Source organism: Rhinopithecus bieti, unplaced genomic scaffold (genome assembly GCF_001698545.2).
Source record: "Rhinopithecus bieti isolate Rb0 unplaced genomic scaffold, ASM169854v2 scaffold_18466, whole genome shotgun sequence".
Classification (NCBI taxonomy): domain Eukaryota; kingdom Metazoa; phylum Chordata; class Mammalia; order Primates; family Cercopithecidae; genus Rhinopithecus; species Rhinopithecus bieti.
In genome coordinates, this window is record NW_016809319.1 from 1067680 (window position 1) to 1083098 (window position 15419).

At 41.2% G+C, this 15419-nt stretch overlaps 1 protein-coding gene across 2 annotated transcripts in view; it reads left to right on the forward strand.

Moving 5' to 3' along the window:
• The window catches only part of LOC108540144 (uncharacterized), a 59539-nt gene that overhangs the window by 22454 nt on the left and 21666 nt on the right, over positions 1-15419 (forward strand). Inside the window, exon 5 of one of the 2 annotated variants that reach the window (XR_001888601.1) lies at positions 970-1503. The exons of the other annotated variant lie outside the window; for it this stretch is intronic. The gene's annotated coding sequence lies outside the window, so the exon portion shown is untranslated. Of the gene's footprint in view, positions 1-969; positions 1504-15419 lie in introns of those variants that run through there. 2 annotated transcript variants of the gene reach the window in all.

Here is a 15419-nt window from a genome sequence, read left to right on the forward strand (position 1 = left end):
TGGGGGGAAATGCCTGTGCAGGCCAAATACAGCCCATTTGGACTGTTTGCCTTCTGTAAGATGTGAAAGGTTACTGGGAATTTGTATGATGAATCTTGTTTTACCCTCACTGAACCATCCTACCTGTGTAAATAATAATTCACTCTAATATTACAAAATGGCTTTTGTATTTCACAATGCTTTTAGGGTAAGTAAGTAAAAAGCTATAGTATTTTATCAAGTTAAAAAAATACAGGGCTTTTTTATGTAGATCAGATGTTCTAATTTCACACTCTAGGGAAGATTATTACTCCAACTTCAAAGAAAGCAAATAGAAGAGGAGAAAAAGGGAAGGGGAAAGAGAACAGTAGTAATTGCTAAAACCTCCAATATATGTCTAATAGAATTTTTAGATTTCCTGAGCCACTTGCTTTAGAGACATTTTGAGAGTATGGAATAAGCCCCTGCAGAGTCCCAGTTTATCAGGTGATGTGCCTAATGGCAGAGAATCAGAAAGCCTTGTTTAGCAAGCCTGCAGGTGCTTGCCCATTTCAGCCTTCACATGTATTTTCTTTCCTTTTTTCTGGGACAGAGTCTTGCTCTGTTGTTCATGCTGGAGTATGGTGGTGTAATTATAACTCATTGTGGCCTTGAACTCCTGAGCTCAAGCAGTCCTCCCGCCTCAGACTCCTGAGTAGCTGGAACTACAGGCATGCACCACTATGTCCACCTAATTTTTAAATTTTTTGTATGTTGTATGTAATTTTTTGTTATATGTAATTTTTCTATGTTGCCCAGGCTGGTCTTGAACTCCTTGTCTCAAGTGATCCCCCACCTTTACCTCCCAAACTACTGGGATTACACGCCTGAGCCACCATGCCTGGCTATATTTTTAAATGACTGCTGAAATTGCAATAGTGATTGCAGAGTTCCCTACAAGATTGTATTGGTGGCATCTTTTCCTAGTTGGGCTTTTTTGATGTTCCACAGGAATGAGCGTAGATGAATAATGTTGCACCACGCTTGACATCACCGGGGCTTCTTTTCAGTGTGGATTTGCTGATGTAAAATGAGGTGTAAGCTCCGCTGGAAAGGTTTTCCATATGCACCACATTTGCAGGGCTTTTCTCCAGTGTGGGTTCTTCAGTGTCCCAAAAGATGTGAGCTGTTACTGAAAGCTTTCCCACACACATCGCACTCATAGGGCTTCTCTCCACCATGGATTCGCTGGTGTCCAACAAGAGCTGAACTGTATCTGAAGGCCTTTCCATGCTTGTCACATTCATATGGTTTCTCTCCACTGTGGATTTTCTTGTGACAGAAGAGGCCCAAGCACTAGTTAAAGCTTTTCCCTCACTCACTACACTGCTATGGCTTCTCTTCAGTATGAACTCTGATGTTGTCTCAGATATGAGCTCAGAGAGGATTTCCCACAATCATTACACTGGTATAGTTTCTCTTCCGTGTGAGTTCTCTGGTGTCAAATAACATCTGAGCTGTCATGAAAAACTTCCCTACACTCACTACATTGGAAATGTTTCTCCTGTGTGGGTCCTTCAATGCTGAATAAGATATGAAGTGTAATAAAAGACTTTCAGACTCATCACACTGATAGGGTTTTATTTGGCTAAACTAAAATTTACTGATGGTCAGTAAGTTGTGAGCTCTGAGTAAAGTTTTGATACACACATTACATACATGAACAGGGCGTCTTACCGGTGCAGATTCTTTTATGTCTAATGAGGCTTGAGTTTTGAGTGAATGTTTTCCCACATTTATCACACTTCACTTATATTTTCTCTCAGTTGATTGTGTTTCTCTGATATACTTCTTTGCTTTTTTTTTTTTAAGACTGAGTCTCGCTGTGTCGCCCAGGCTGGAGTGCAGTGGTGCGATCTCAGTTCACTACAACCTCCAGCTCCCAGGTTCAAGTGATTCTCCTCTCAGCCTCCCAAGTAGCTAGGATTACAGGCTTGCACCACCACACCTGGCTAATTTTTGTATTTTTAGTAGAGACGGGGTTTCACTATGTTGGCCAGGCTGGTCTCAAACTCCTGACCTCAGGTGATCCGCCCATCTCTGCCTGGAGTGGTGGGAATACAAGCCACTGTGCTTGGCTGTCTGATATATTTCTGTCCATCTTTCATGTTCTTGGGTTTCTCCTCATTCAGAAGCCTTTCCATTGATTTTGCCAGGCAAATTTTCTTGGGATTCTATATCTACAGTAAGTTCCTGCCCTTGAATCCGTTCTATATTATTGATTCTGATAACATAATCTGAAATCAAAAGTAGAGCATTCAAATGTCACTGGGGTATACAGGAACTAAAATCATATACTAGAAGTAGATGGCTTAAATATACCAACAAAATGGTTTTAAAACATTTGAGGAGGAAATTGGGGGATGGCAATGGAAGAGAGGATGGACAGAACTTCGAAGGCATGATTGAAGAAAAGAATGGAGAAAAATAGGGAGGGATGATAATCATGATCCAATGAGCAAGCACAGTAAACAACAGAAGAGATCTAAGATAAAAATATGTTCACCAGGAAAGGCTGAAAGTTGAGTAGAGAAAAATGAAAAGAGAGACAGGAAGTCAACAGTGGCAGATACCCCACGAGTGCCATGAAATAGTTCTGTGCAGGTTGCCCTGAAGGCCTCTGGGAATACCGAAAAAAATCAAGGAATCGGAGCACAGGGAAGTATCCCATTTCCCATGTGCAGAACAAACAGATTAGGCACCTTAGACAAAACAAGATGTTATCACGGGGATAGAACAGAAATTGCTTTGGTCCCTAAAGACCTCACTACTTTTTTTGTAGAGAACACTGGGGATCTGTCAAGCTTGAAGCTGCATTCTGTGGGTCATTTCAGACTTCCCCGGCTAACAGTCACTAAGAGAGAGAAGGTTCTTTAACAGACCCTCAACTTGCATCTGTCTTTGCCCAGGGGATCCATGTTCCTATAATTCCTCTGCCTATCTTTCCTGGAGAGGTTCCTCTGAGCAGGGTCTCAATACCCTCATTTCTCCAGGGCAGATGTGGCCATATCCTCAGTAATCTATAGTTTTTGAAAGCATGAGATTTTCATACCCAAGGCATATTTGCCTGAACTTAATCCCATTTTTAGGACCCAGTGTAAAGGGGAGAATTTGTAACTACATAGGAAGAACACAGAGAAAAGCAGTGTTTTGAGTGGATAAGGAACATTAAATGGAAAAAAATCAAAACAAATCATGAAGACAGTTGAAGCACTAGGACACGGACAAGTCACAGCTAACTCTAGGCAGAGGCAGTGGGATTCATTGTGCTAAAATGTGTTGACTAAACAGACTCGGATGAAGAAGAGAAGGAGCCATGGTGAGACAGTGAATTCAAATCTTTGAGAACGTGGATGAGGAATAAAATTCACTAAGCAATCTGTCTGAGAAAATGACTCTCATCTGGGTCTTGGAACTTCTGTGAAGGGCAGGAACAAGGGATGAGGCAGAGCTGAGAAAGCACATTGCCAAGAGTGAGATCAACCTTCTCTGGGGGCCTTGTTTTACACCAGAGCCTGCAATAATCTCACCATACCAGCTTGCCACACTGCTTAAAAACCCCTCACTGTTAGTGGCTATTTAAGGTTATCTTAAAGTCTTTGGGTACTTTAAAACTTTCTGTTACAGCTACCTGTCTTGGTCCATTTCGTGCTGCTATAACAGAATACATAGATGAGGTAATTTATAAAGAACAGAAATTTATTTCCTGACTTCTGGAGGCTCAAAGGTCCAAGATCAAGATGCTGACATCTGGTGAGGGCCTTCCTGCAGTGTCATCCTATGTCAGAAGATGGAGGGGAAGAGAAAGAAAAGGGGAAAGAGGTGTTGGAGGAAAAAACACACCAAACTCATCCTTTTATTAGGAACCTACTCCCATGATAACTAACCCACTCCCACAATAAAGACATTAATCTTTTCATGAGGGCAGAGCCCTCATAACCTAGTCACCTCCTAAATATCTCACCTCTCAACACTGTTGCACTGGGGAATGAGTTTCCAGCATGTGAACTCTGGGGGACAGGTTCAAACCATAGAGCTACCTGAAACATATCTGTGTGCAGAATCTGAAAGCAAATTGCACTGATACACATTTATAAAGGAACATAGTCTTTTAGAACCATTAGCTGATAAAAAAGTGACTATCATAGATGGCATCCAAAAGACTACTACAGATATAGTAACTAAAATCCATATTAGCATCAGAAGAAAATATATGGATTATTATAAAAAAGAAGCACAACATAGAAACTCAATTAGTAACTGAATAAAAGAGGTTGAGGAAAATGGTGTATTTCCAGTCAAGATGGCACAATGAGTTTGAAGGGGTGGCCTGCCCCTCCACACCTGTGGGTGTTTCTTGTTAGGTGGAATGAGAGACTTGAGAAAAGAAATGAGACACAGAGACAAAGTATAGAGAAAGAAAAGTGGGCCCAGGGGACCAGCGCTCAGCATACAGAGGACCCACACCGGCACCAGTCTCTGAGTTCCCTTAGTATTTATTGATAATTATCTTTACTATCTTAGAAAAAGGGAAGTGGCAGGATAATAGAATCATCGTAGGGAGAAGGTCAGCAGTAAGACATATGAATAAAGATCTCTGTGATGTAAGTTTAAGGAAAAATGCTGTGCCTTGATATGCATATGCAAACATCTTCATAAACCTTTTTAGTGCATAAAGAGCGGCATTGCACTAGCAAGTCCCACCTTTCGCCCTAAGATGGTTTTCTCCTTTCTCAGTAAACAGAACATACAATCAGGTTTTACACCAAGATGTTCCATTGCCCAGGGACGGGCAGGAGACAGATGCTTTTCTCTATCTCAACCGCCAACAACCGCCAAGAGGCCTTCTTTCCTCTTGTACTAGTCCTCCTCAGCACAGACCCTTCACGGGTGTCAGGCTGTGGGACGATCAGGTCTTTCCCTTCCCACGAGGCCATNCACTAGCAAGTCCCACCTTTCGCCCTAAGATGGTTTTCTCCTTTCTCAGTAAACAGAACATACAATCAGGTTTTACACCAAGATGTTCCATTGCCCAGGGACGGGCAGGAGACAGATGCTTTTCTCTATCTCAACCGCCAACAACCGCCAAGAGGCCTTCTTTCCTCTTGTACTAGTCCTCCTCAGCACAGACCCTTCACGGGTGTCAGGCTGTGGGACGATCAGGTCTTTCCCTTCCCACGAGGCCATATTTCAGACTATCACATGGAGAGAAACCTTGGACAATACCTAGCTTTCTTAGGCAGAGGTCCCTGCCACCTTTGGCAGTGTACGTGTCCCTGGGTACTTGAGATTAAAAGAATGGTGATGACTTTTAACCAGCAAGCTGCCTTCAGGCACTTGTTTAACAAAGCACACCCTGCACAGGCCAAAATCCTTTAAACCTTGAGTCACCACAGCACGTGTCTCTTGCAAGGACAAGGTTGGGGGTAGGGTCACAGATTAACAGCATCTCAAATACAGAACAAAATGGAGTCTCATGTCTACTTCTTTCTATATTGACACAGTAACAGGCTGATCTCTCTTTTCCCCACAGAGTTCATACTTCACCTCCAAATACAAAAAGTAATAGATAAAAATTAAAAATCTGTAAACACATCTGTGCTAAAAAAAAAAAAAAAAAAAAAAAAAAACGATAAAATTTTTTTGGTAAAAAAAAAAAAAAAAAAAAAAAAAGGAAAAGGAAAAAACCCAACAAGATAAACATTTCTGTGTACCAGAAAGGAAGCAAAAACACAGAATGGTGGCTATAGCTGAAGCTCTGGGCCTGCTGGGCTCCTGGTCTTACAAAATGACTGAAGTCTTGTCACCAGGGGAACCTGGAGAACTACAAGTGCTCCATGAGAGGAAGGACTGGCACCATCACACTGCATGGTGCCAAAGGCTAGGTGGAACAGATAGGCACCCACATACACAAGTACCTTAACATGCACAGAGCAAGACAGTACCCTGTGACCAAGAACCATGTGAAGCCATCTGGAAGCCTGTGACTACATTGATGATATTTGTGATATCACATGGAACAGAAGTCCTAAAATATCACTGTATAAAACCTCGTTCTGGGAGAGGAGGTGCAGGTAAAGGTACAACAGAATTGGTAAACAAAGAAGAAGAGAAAGTATGACCAGAACTCCAAATGAGCCTAGAAATAGAAATTTCAAAACGAATGAATTGAATGCTAAGAAAGATGGTGACAAAATCACCAACTGGAAGATGAATTCAATCCAGATGAAATTGCTTTCATCAAACAGCCTGATGAAATTAATAGATTAAAGATATGGGGAAAAAAGATAAATAACATACCATCCATGGCAAATAAACATAAATTTATGAAATGAAATAAGCAGAACAAGGATAATTGCTATGAAAACTGAATAGAAATTTTAGAAGTAATAGTTTTTGAAATAAAATCTTCAGTGGAATGGATAAGCTGAAGACAGTCAAAGGGAGAATAAATTGGAAGATAGTAGAAGAGGAATCCACTAGGATGTACCACAGAGAGACAAAGACATAAAACATGAAAAAGCAGTTAAGTGGAATCGATGATTCGTAAGTGGTTTTAATGAGTACATGTTGGAAGCTCCAGCAGACGATAATATAAGGAATAAAAAAGATGCTTATTTAAGGAACTCATAGCTGAGAATTCCCCAGATTGAAGAAAAACATGGGTATTAGAGCAAAAGTGCATTTATAGGCCAAGCAAGCTGAACAAAGATAAAACTGTATTGGACATACTTAGTGAAACTCAGAGCATAAAAGTTAAGAGTAAATTTAAAAAGCTACTAAAGAGAAAAAATGGAATCTTTTTTGTTTTTTAAAAAGGCAGACTACTAGTAGCTTTTTGCTAGCAAACAATAGAAGCTAGAAGAGAGTAAAGTATTAATAGTATCTTCAAAATGCTAAGGGAAAAAAATGTCAGTTTAGAATTTTATCCCAGCTACATGATTTCAAAGGAAAGGCAAAATAAGAGAACTTTCAGACATGCAAAAGCTCAGTCTACCACCCAAAGAACCTCACTAAAATAATTTTTAAAGGATAGACTTCAACAAGAGTGAACCCAGAGGAAAGGTGTTAGTATACAAGAATGGTGACCTCAGAATTTGATAAAAATTATCAAAAAATTTAATTTACTATTAAAGAACTCATCTGTTGAGCATACAAGCCCTTCATGATCCTCGAACTGGGATTCTCGACCCTAGCTACACCTGGAGAGTTAAGAAGAAAAAGTAAGCCCATGCCTGGGCCCCACTGTAGTCCAAAGAAAATCCAGTTTCTGAGGGTGAGGCCCAGCCACTGATAAATTTTTAAAGTCATCCAGATGCACAATCACATCACTCTGATGTGAGACTGCCCTGCCTACCTTTCCAATTTCATTTTCCTAACTCTTCACCTCTCTCACATTTTTACATTCCATCTCTACTATAGAGTTAAGAACATGGGCTCTGGAGACAGGCTATTTAAATTCTACATCTGCTATCTATTAATATGGCAGTCTAATACCATTTTAGGATAAATCTGATAGACCTACCTACTTACAGCCTCTAAGGGCAGCAGTGTTTTGCAGGCCAGAGTGAGCACTCATGTCCATAATTTATAAAAATTTCTAAATTATGAACAATAGTTTTATTATTAATTAATTATAATTAATTTAAATCTTCATGAAAAGGATCATTTGTGTTCACCCTACTCCAAGAATATGTTATACATCTCAGTAAGATGACCATTAAATAATAAAGTTTGACCAACAAATGGCAAGCTTCAGTTATTTAGGGAAACCCTAGCATGTAGAACACCTTATTTTCTAATAATGCTCTTACTAGAAAATTTGGAAAACATGCATTTCACAATATACCAGAATGAACAAACATACCCCTATAGGTAAGATGTATTCTACAGTCATTAAAAGTCCTCCTTAGGTATAATGAGGAGGACCATAATGAAGAAAGCATAGCTCATATTTTTTAGATGACACTATTTCCAAAAATGATGTTCTTCATTTCCATGGGGAAAGTGAGCATCATTTCCACCCATCAGACACAGGAAGATTCCAACCCTGATACCTGGATCCTTACTGAAGCCAGGAGAGGTGTCAGAAAGAGCCATTCTGTCCTCTTTCCAGTACCCTCAGGAGCTTTAGGACAAGTGATCTAGCTACATCTCTTGCTCCCTCTCCATCCACCACCTGAAACTGTGCTACTGTTGGCCCTCATAATGTTGAGTTGGAACTATAGCAACAGTCTTCAAAGTGGTCCTTTTTCTCCTCCCCATCTCTAGTTTATAGGGCACATGTTAGTTCCTGCTTGTATAGTCAGTTTTCACACTGCTATAAAGATTGAGACTGGGTAATTTATAAACAAAAGAGGCTTAATTGACTCAGTTCTGCCTGCCTGGGAAGGCCTCAGGAAACTTACAATCATGGCGGAAAGTTCAGGAGAAGCAAGTACCTTCTTCACAAGGTGGCAGGAGAGAGAAAGTGCACAGGGAAAACTGCCACTTTTAAAACCATCAGATCTCATGAGAACTCCCTCACTATCACGAGAACAGCATGGGGAAACTGCCCCGTGATCCAGTCATCTACCACCAGGTTTCTCCCTGGACACATGGGATTACAATTTGAGATGAGATTTGGGTGCGGACACAGAGCCAAACCAACTGCTCAAATCAACCCCCATCTCAAGAAGAAAAGAAAAATAGGCTGTCTACAATTTTGTTCCAGACTACCTTGTTAGCATTATTCCTCTATTGGCTACTCCGTCTCAGCCAAACTGATACACTCATATCCTTTTATCATTGTTTGTACTTTTCCACAGTATTCCTCTGCTTAGATTTCATCATTCACCTTTACTGAGCATTTTCTACATATCAGTTGCAGGGGATATACAGGAACTTCAGACAAGTGAAGCAGTAATACAGTATGCTAATACTATGACAGAAGTATGCACAAGATGCATCATATAACTCAAACATGTGGGCGGGTATCAAGAAAGGCTTCCTAAAGAAGGTGACAGCTGAGTTGAATCTTAAAGAATAGCTATGAATTGGGTTGGCAGAACAATGGAGAAGGTTTGGTCAGAGGTGGTATTTTACAAGACTAGCTCAACAAGGTGGAAGTGTGTGTGTACATGTGAGTATGTGGCAGTGGGGTAGAAAAATGTTGGCCATATTTGCAAAAAACTAAAATGTACCATGGGTCTGATGCAAAAATCTGAAATGTACCATGGGTCTGATGGGACAGGGAAGGAAAGAAACATTGAGAAGAAAAAAGGGATGAATGACTATAAGTCTTAATGTGACAGAAGAAGATAATAGAGGGACAGAGAGCTAGAAGAGGGGTAAGTATGAGGAACATCGTTCCTGATACTGTCTGCCCAGTGAAATGTTACCAGTTCTTTATGATCCAGTTCAAATTCCAATCATTCCACTAACATTACCACCAGGGCCTGAAAAGACAGATTTCTCCCTTCTCAGAACTGTTATCTCTTATTTGGCAATCATTCATTGCCTCAAATGAGGCAATCTTTTTATTGGTAACCAACTCCTTTAGGGCAGGGACCCTCATAGAAACCAGAGCTAGGTTTTACACACTGTGAAAGCTACATATTTAGTGAAGTTTTGGTGGGGGGACTGGAGTCTCGCTGTGTTGCCCAGGTTGGTCTCAGACACTTGGACTCAAGCGATCTTCCTTCCTCAGCCTCCTGAGTAGCTGACATTTTCTTTCTTCTTAACAGGAGCCATGAAGCTCTCATGTCCTGGTCCCTGACCACCTCTTCTCTGGGGCTCTGCCTCCATGCTCCAGTCACACTGGTTTTCTTTCAATTCCTCAAACCCACCAATTTCTTTCCCACTCCAGTTTTTGCACATGCTCTTTTGGTCTGGAATGCTTTCCTTTCTATTATTCACTTAGCTAATTTCTACACCACCTTTAAGATTCAGCTCCCATATTACTTCCTCAAAGAGGCGTTCCCTGACTACCCTCTCTCCCCATATACAATCTGTCACAGTGTATTTATTTGTGTGTTTAGTACCTCTGTCACAAGACTGTCTCCATGAAAGCAAAGATCATGTCTGCTTTGTTCACTATTCCTAGAGCCTTGCACAGTGCCTAGCACATAAAAAGTAAATATATATTTGCCAAATGATGGATGATTCTAAGGTCTCCAGGGGAGCCATATGACCCAAGTGTCAACACTAACCACAATCCTTTTGCTGTTGAGAGTCCTGAGAGTCACTTTTAAGCTGAGTCTCCAAGGAAGGATTGAGAGGCACTGAAGTCTCAGAAAGCACTTCCTGACCGGGTGCAGTGGCTCACGCCTGTAATCCCAGCACTTTGGGAGGCCAAGGCAGGTGGATCATTTGAGGTCAGGGGTTCAAGACCAGACCGACCAACATGGCGAAACCCCGTCTCTACTGAAAGTACAAAAAAATTAGCTGGGCATGGTGGCATGCGCCTGTAGTCCCAGCTACTCAGGAGGCTGAGGCAGGAGAATTGCTTGAATCTGAGAGGTGGAGGTTGTAGTGAGCCAAGATCGTGCCACCGCATTCCAGTCTGGGCGACAAAGTGAGACTCTGTCTCAAAAAAAAAAAAAAAAAAAAAAAGAAAAGAAAAGAAAAAGAAAAAAAAGAAAGCACTTCCTGCACATGGACCTGGGCTGAAACCTGAGGACTAGCAGGCTCACTTGGGCATCTGAAGGGGCGACAGTGTACATGATCCCCAGAGATCCCACAAAGGACTAGCTTGGATACCCTCTCCAGGCTGTTCTACCTAAGTGTATAGGACCCTTTCTTACCTCCAGCAAAGCCACTGCCTCCTCTCCATTCTTTGGATGATGCTCATGCATCCAGGGCAGGAGCTCCTTGGGCAGAATGGCCAGGAACTGCTCAAGCACCAAGTCTAACATCTGCTCTTTAGTGTGCATCTCAGGCCTTAACCACTCACAGCAGAGCATCCAGAGCTGGCTCAAGGCCTCACAGGGTCCAGGAGTCTCCTTGTATCAGAACTGTCAGAAGTGCTGGCAGAATAACTCCTGTTTGTTTGGGCTACTCCTTTTTGGGCTGGATCCCTGCTCCATAGCAAGGCTTTCTTTGTTGTTTACTTCAAAGAGCTGCTTTGTCTCTTCAGGAACCCATGAAAGGGACACAGTGGGCATTCTAGCTCCAGTGGGCTAAGAGGATTGCTGCTGTAAGTGTTATGTTAAGGCACACTCCTAAGGTAACAGAAACTATAGTTGAAAAAATAAAAGTGTAAAGCAGTTCAAACCTTTTCTCAAATAGAAGGAATGTTCATCAAGAAACAGCAGTTTTCACAGTCCTGAGAAAATTTTTGGATGCTTGTTTCCCAAAAGTAACAACGAAACAATGTTGGTAAGGCAAAATGAAGTTTATTCTTGTGGGTGATAAAAAGCACTACCTTGACAGAGTCTTAGTAGCATCTCTGAGGGAGGAAGGCAAAGTCAGGATATTTACAAGATTTGAAAGGTTTAATGATGATCTTTCAAAGCAGAATTAGGACTGGGCAAGGATGGTGATACAATAATTTAAGATCGATGGACACATTCATTAAGATGAAGGTTTTGAGGTGAGGGTTTCAAAAAGTCTAATTATTTAAAGTTGAAGAATGTGATGTTCATTTAAATAGATTTTTTGAGGGAGAAGTTCTTGAAACAAAATATTTGCAATTTTATCTCCTACAGCAATAATGTCCTGGAATACTAAAGTCATGTTGATAAAGACAGTGCAATAGTAGTATCACATTAGTAAAGACAGTTGAATAGTAAAATTATGCCAACGTAGGTAAGAGGCTGTGTGGGTATAGGCCTTTCCAATTTTCCAAGTAATAACTGATTTAGGCAGGGCCTGTCTGTTACCCAGGATTAACATGGTGGGCAGTGGTTAAGGGCATGGGCTGAGGATTCCAAAAGTCCTGGGCTCGAATCTTGTCACATTCTCTTATGTGTAGTGGCCTAATCTCTCTAAATTTCTATTCCCCTTCTGCTGTTAAAAACACACTTCTAATTTTGTTTGTAACTTTTTATTTTGAACTAATTTTAAACTTACAGAAAATTTCCAAAAAGGTATAGAATAGTCCCTATATCCTTCACCCAGCTTCCTATTATATTAACATCTTACATAACGATAGCACAATTGCAAGGCCAAAAAATAGTATTGGTACAATGTGATTAAACCACAGACCTGATAATATAGGGTTGTCTTTTAGAAAAATTACAAAAAGCATTAGATGCAGTGCCTGGAAAGCGTTAGACTCGGTGCCTAGCACTTAGTAAGACCTCAGTAAAGGACTGCCGTTATTGCTATGACCTGGTCATCCAGGGGCTGGCAGGGGAGTCCACACCTGGTGCTCAGGGACACTTCTCTGTTTTTTGGCACACAACTTAGGACCACGCAATAACGCCCTCTACTGCCTTCTCTGTGCTTAACTTCTGTTACGCAATCGGCATCTCTGAAAGATATCTTCACTTCCTGAGCTCTAATGATTAATTCAGGGGCTTCTGGAGCAGGTTTGGAGAAAGGCTATTTCAGGAATCATTCAAGATAAAGGACATGGAGGCGGGTTCTACAGGTTGCCTTCCACTAGTTTAGATCTTTGAAAGAATAAGGCAAAATACAGTGTTAACCAACCAGACCGCAAACACCTTCCCTGTTTACTCTGTAACATAAACGAAATGGCAGATCATCAGTGGACAACCATAACGAGCCTCGGACTCGACAAGATCTGGCTATGTTCCTTAAGCCATCAGGGCCTGACAGATCCCAAAAAAATTCCAGTAGTCGGCGGTCACGTTGGAGAAAAGGGTGGTCCTCATAGACCGACCAGGTCGGCATCTGTGAACCAGAGTCGGACTTCGCAACGTCTGGGGAAACGTCTGGGCCGCGTGGGGAGCTGGGCTCCGGTTGGCTAGGGCAACCCGGCGGTGCCAGGGCCGGGACGCCCACCAGTCCGCCCCGTGCAGTGTCTCCGGACGGCGCTTCCAGCGCGGGGATGAGCAAACACGGGGCTCCTCCCGCCTGCACCTGGCTGAGCTGGGAGACTCGGGCGGCGGCGTCCTGCTCTCTTCCCGCCAGTCCTACTACCTGGGCCGAGTGGCCGCTGCAGCCCAGCTCTAACTAGCTCTTCTGCGCCCTGCCTGGCCGCCGGCGGAAGTGCGTCTGCGAACCCCTTCCGGCCTTGCGCCCCAGCTTCCAGAGGCTTCAAAGAGGTGCGCACCGTGTGAGGTCCCCAGTGCTCGCCGCGGAGTCTGTAAATGGGGTCACTTAGGTATGGGGTTTTGTTTCACAACTTGTCTCATCCCAAACAAAGGATTTGAGTGCCAGTTCCGCAGCGATGAGTCCGTCAGTCCTCCCCGCTCGGGTCGGCAGGCGGGAACCTCCCCCACTTCATCCCTGTCCACATACCTGGAATTTCAGTTTTCTCACAAAAGTACACTTTTCCCAGTCACTGTAACCATAAATGGCTCAAAGTAAAAATGAAGGTTTTCTTGACTCTGGAAAACAAAACAAAAAAGAATCAGAATTGTTTCAAACAAAAAGTCATAAAAGATCACTGCAGTCCTCTATCAGATTAGACCCATGTTATTTATTCTTGTTCTGCTTGATGTTGGGTTTGTACTCTTCATGAATCCATCAGTTTTTGTTTTGTTTTGTTTTGTTTTTTTAAGAGTTCTGAAAGTTTTTAGTTAGTCCAGTGGTGTGATTTCCAAAGTTATCGGAGACCTGCATTCAAGAGTACTTGGCAGTGTCCTTTCCATGAATTTCCTTGAAGAAAAATAAAATTTTAGACTGTAGCGAATTGTAAATCACTTTTTGAGAAGTAAAGAAAGACAGTAATTGTCTGGGGATGACAAAAGGCTTAGAGTAGCCATGGTTAAACACACAGTTAACAAGAAAATTTGGTTACTTCTGTGGCCTACAAAATTTGCCATAATCATAATTATGACTGATAAACAAAGACACGTCAGAATTTAAGAATATACGATTTTGGAACACATGTTAATAATACATTTATACAGATGTGACTGAACGTTTTGGGTTTTTTTTTTGTTTTTGCCTTTTCTCACATCTTCTAGTCAATGAAAGTTAAATGCCATTTCTTATTTGACAATGCTTCCTGTGTGATTTTAACATGCCAAATAAGCCTAATATGTCTCTCTTGGACTATCAGGCATTCCTTATAGAAAATACTTAATTTTAGAATTTGAAATTTGATTTTGGGAAGTATGCCAAATATCAAAGTCTTAAAACCTTTGATATCAAAAATAAGATCACAAGTCATAATAATCATTTATTTAGCCAAAGTGATAATTGAAATATTTCAAAAGCATAAACCTTTACTCTTTGAAAGAGAGGAGATTCAAAACAAGAATCTGTCTCTCTCTCCTTTTAAATTTTAACAGTTTATTCAAAAGATGAACACCAGTCTTATATCTCTTATTAATACTATCTTGTTCGAGCAAGAAAATGAAATTCTACTTTGTATCGTGTATTGTTAATATTAAACCTAATTTTAATAATACCTTATAAACAGATCCATCTATTCTCATTAGCTTTGACCATGAACTTTGTATAACCTTTTCCACAAACTTTTATAACCTTTTACAATTTTCCTATTCTCTATTCCCAAATTTCTGTATCCATTCAGTTTATTATTCTTTTTAAGCCTTTCACTTTAAAGCAACCATTTTTTAAAAATTTTTACTTTAAATTCCGGGATACAAGTGCAGAACATGTAGGTTTGTTACATAGATATATGTGTGTCATGGCGGTTTGAGGCACCTGTCAAGTCGTCATTTAGGTTTTAGGCCTGCATGCATTAGCTATTTGTCCAGATGCTATCCCTCCCCTTGTCTCCACCCCCTGACAAGCCCCCATGTGTAATGCTCGCCTCCCTGTGTCCATGTGTTCTCATTGTTCAACTCCCACTTATGAGTGAGAACACGCAGTATTTGTTTTTCTGTTCCTGTGTTAGTTTGCTGAGGATGATGGCTTCCAGTTTCATCCATGTCCCTGCATAAAGGACACGATCTCATTTCTTTTCATGGCTGCATAGTACTCCATGGTGTATATGTGCCACATTTTCTTATCCAGTCTATCATTGATGGACATTTGGGTTGGTTCCATGTCTTTGCTATTGTGAATAGTGTTGCAATAAACAGACATGTGCATGTGTCTTTATAGTAGAATGATTTATATTCCTTTGGGTATATACCCAGTAATGGGATTGCTGAGTCAATAAGTATTTCTGGTTCTAGATATTTGAAGAATCACCACACTGTCTTCCACAGTGGTTGAACTAATTTACATTCCCACCAACAGTGTAAAAGCGTTCCTATTTCTCCACAGCCTCACCTGCTTCTGTTGTTTCTTTTTTTTTTTTTTTTTTTTTTTTTTTT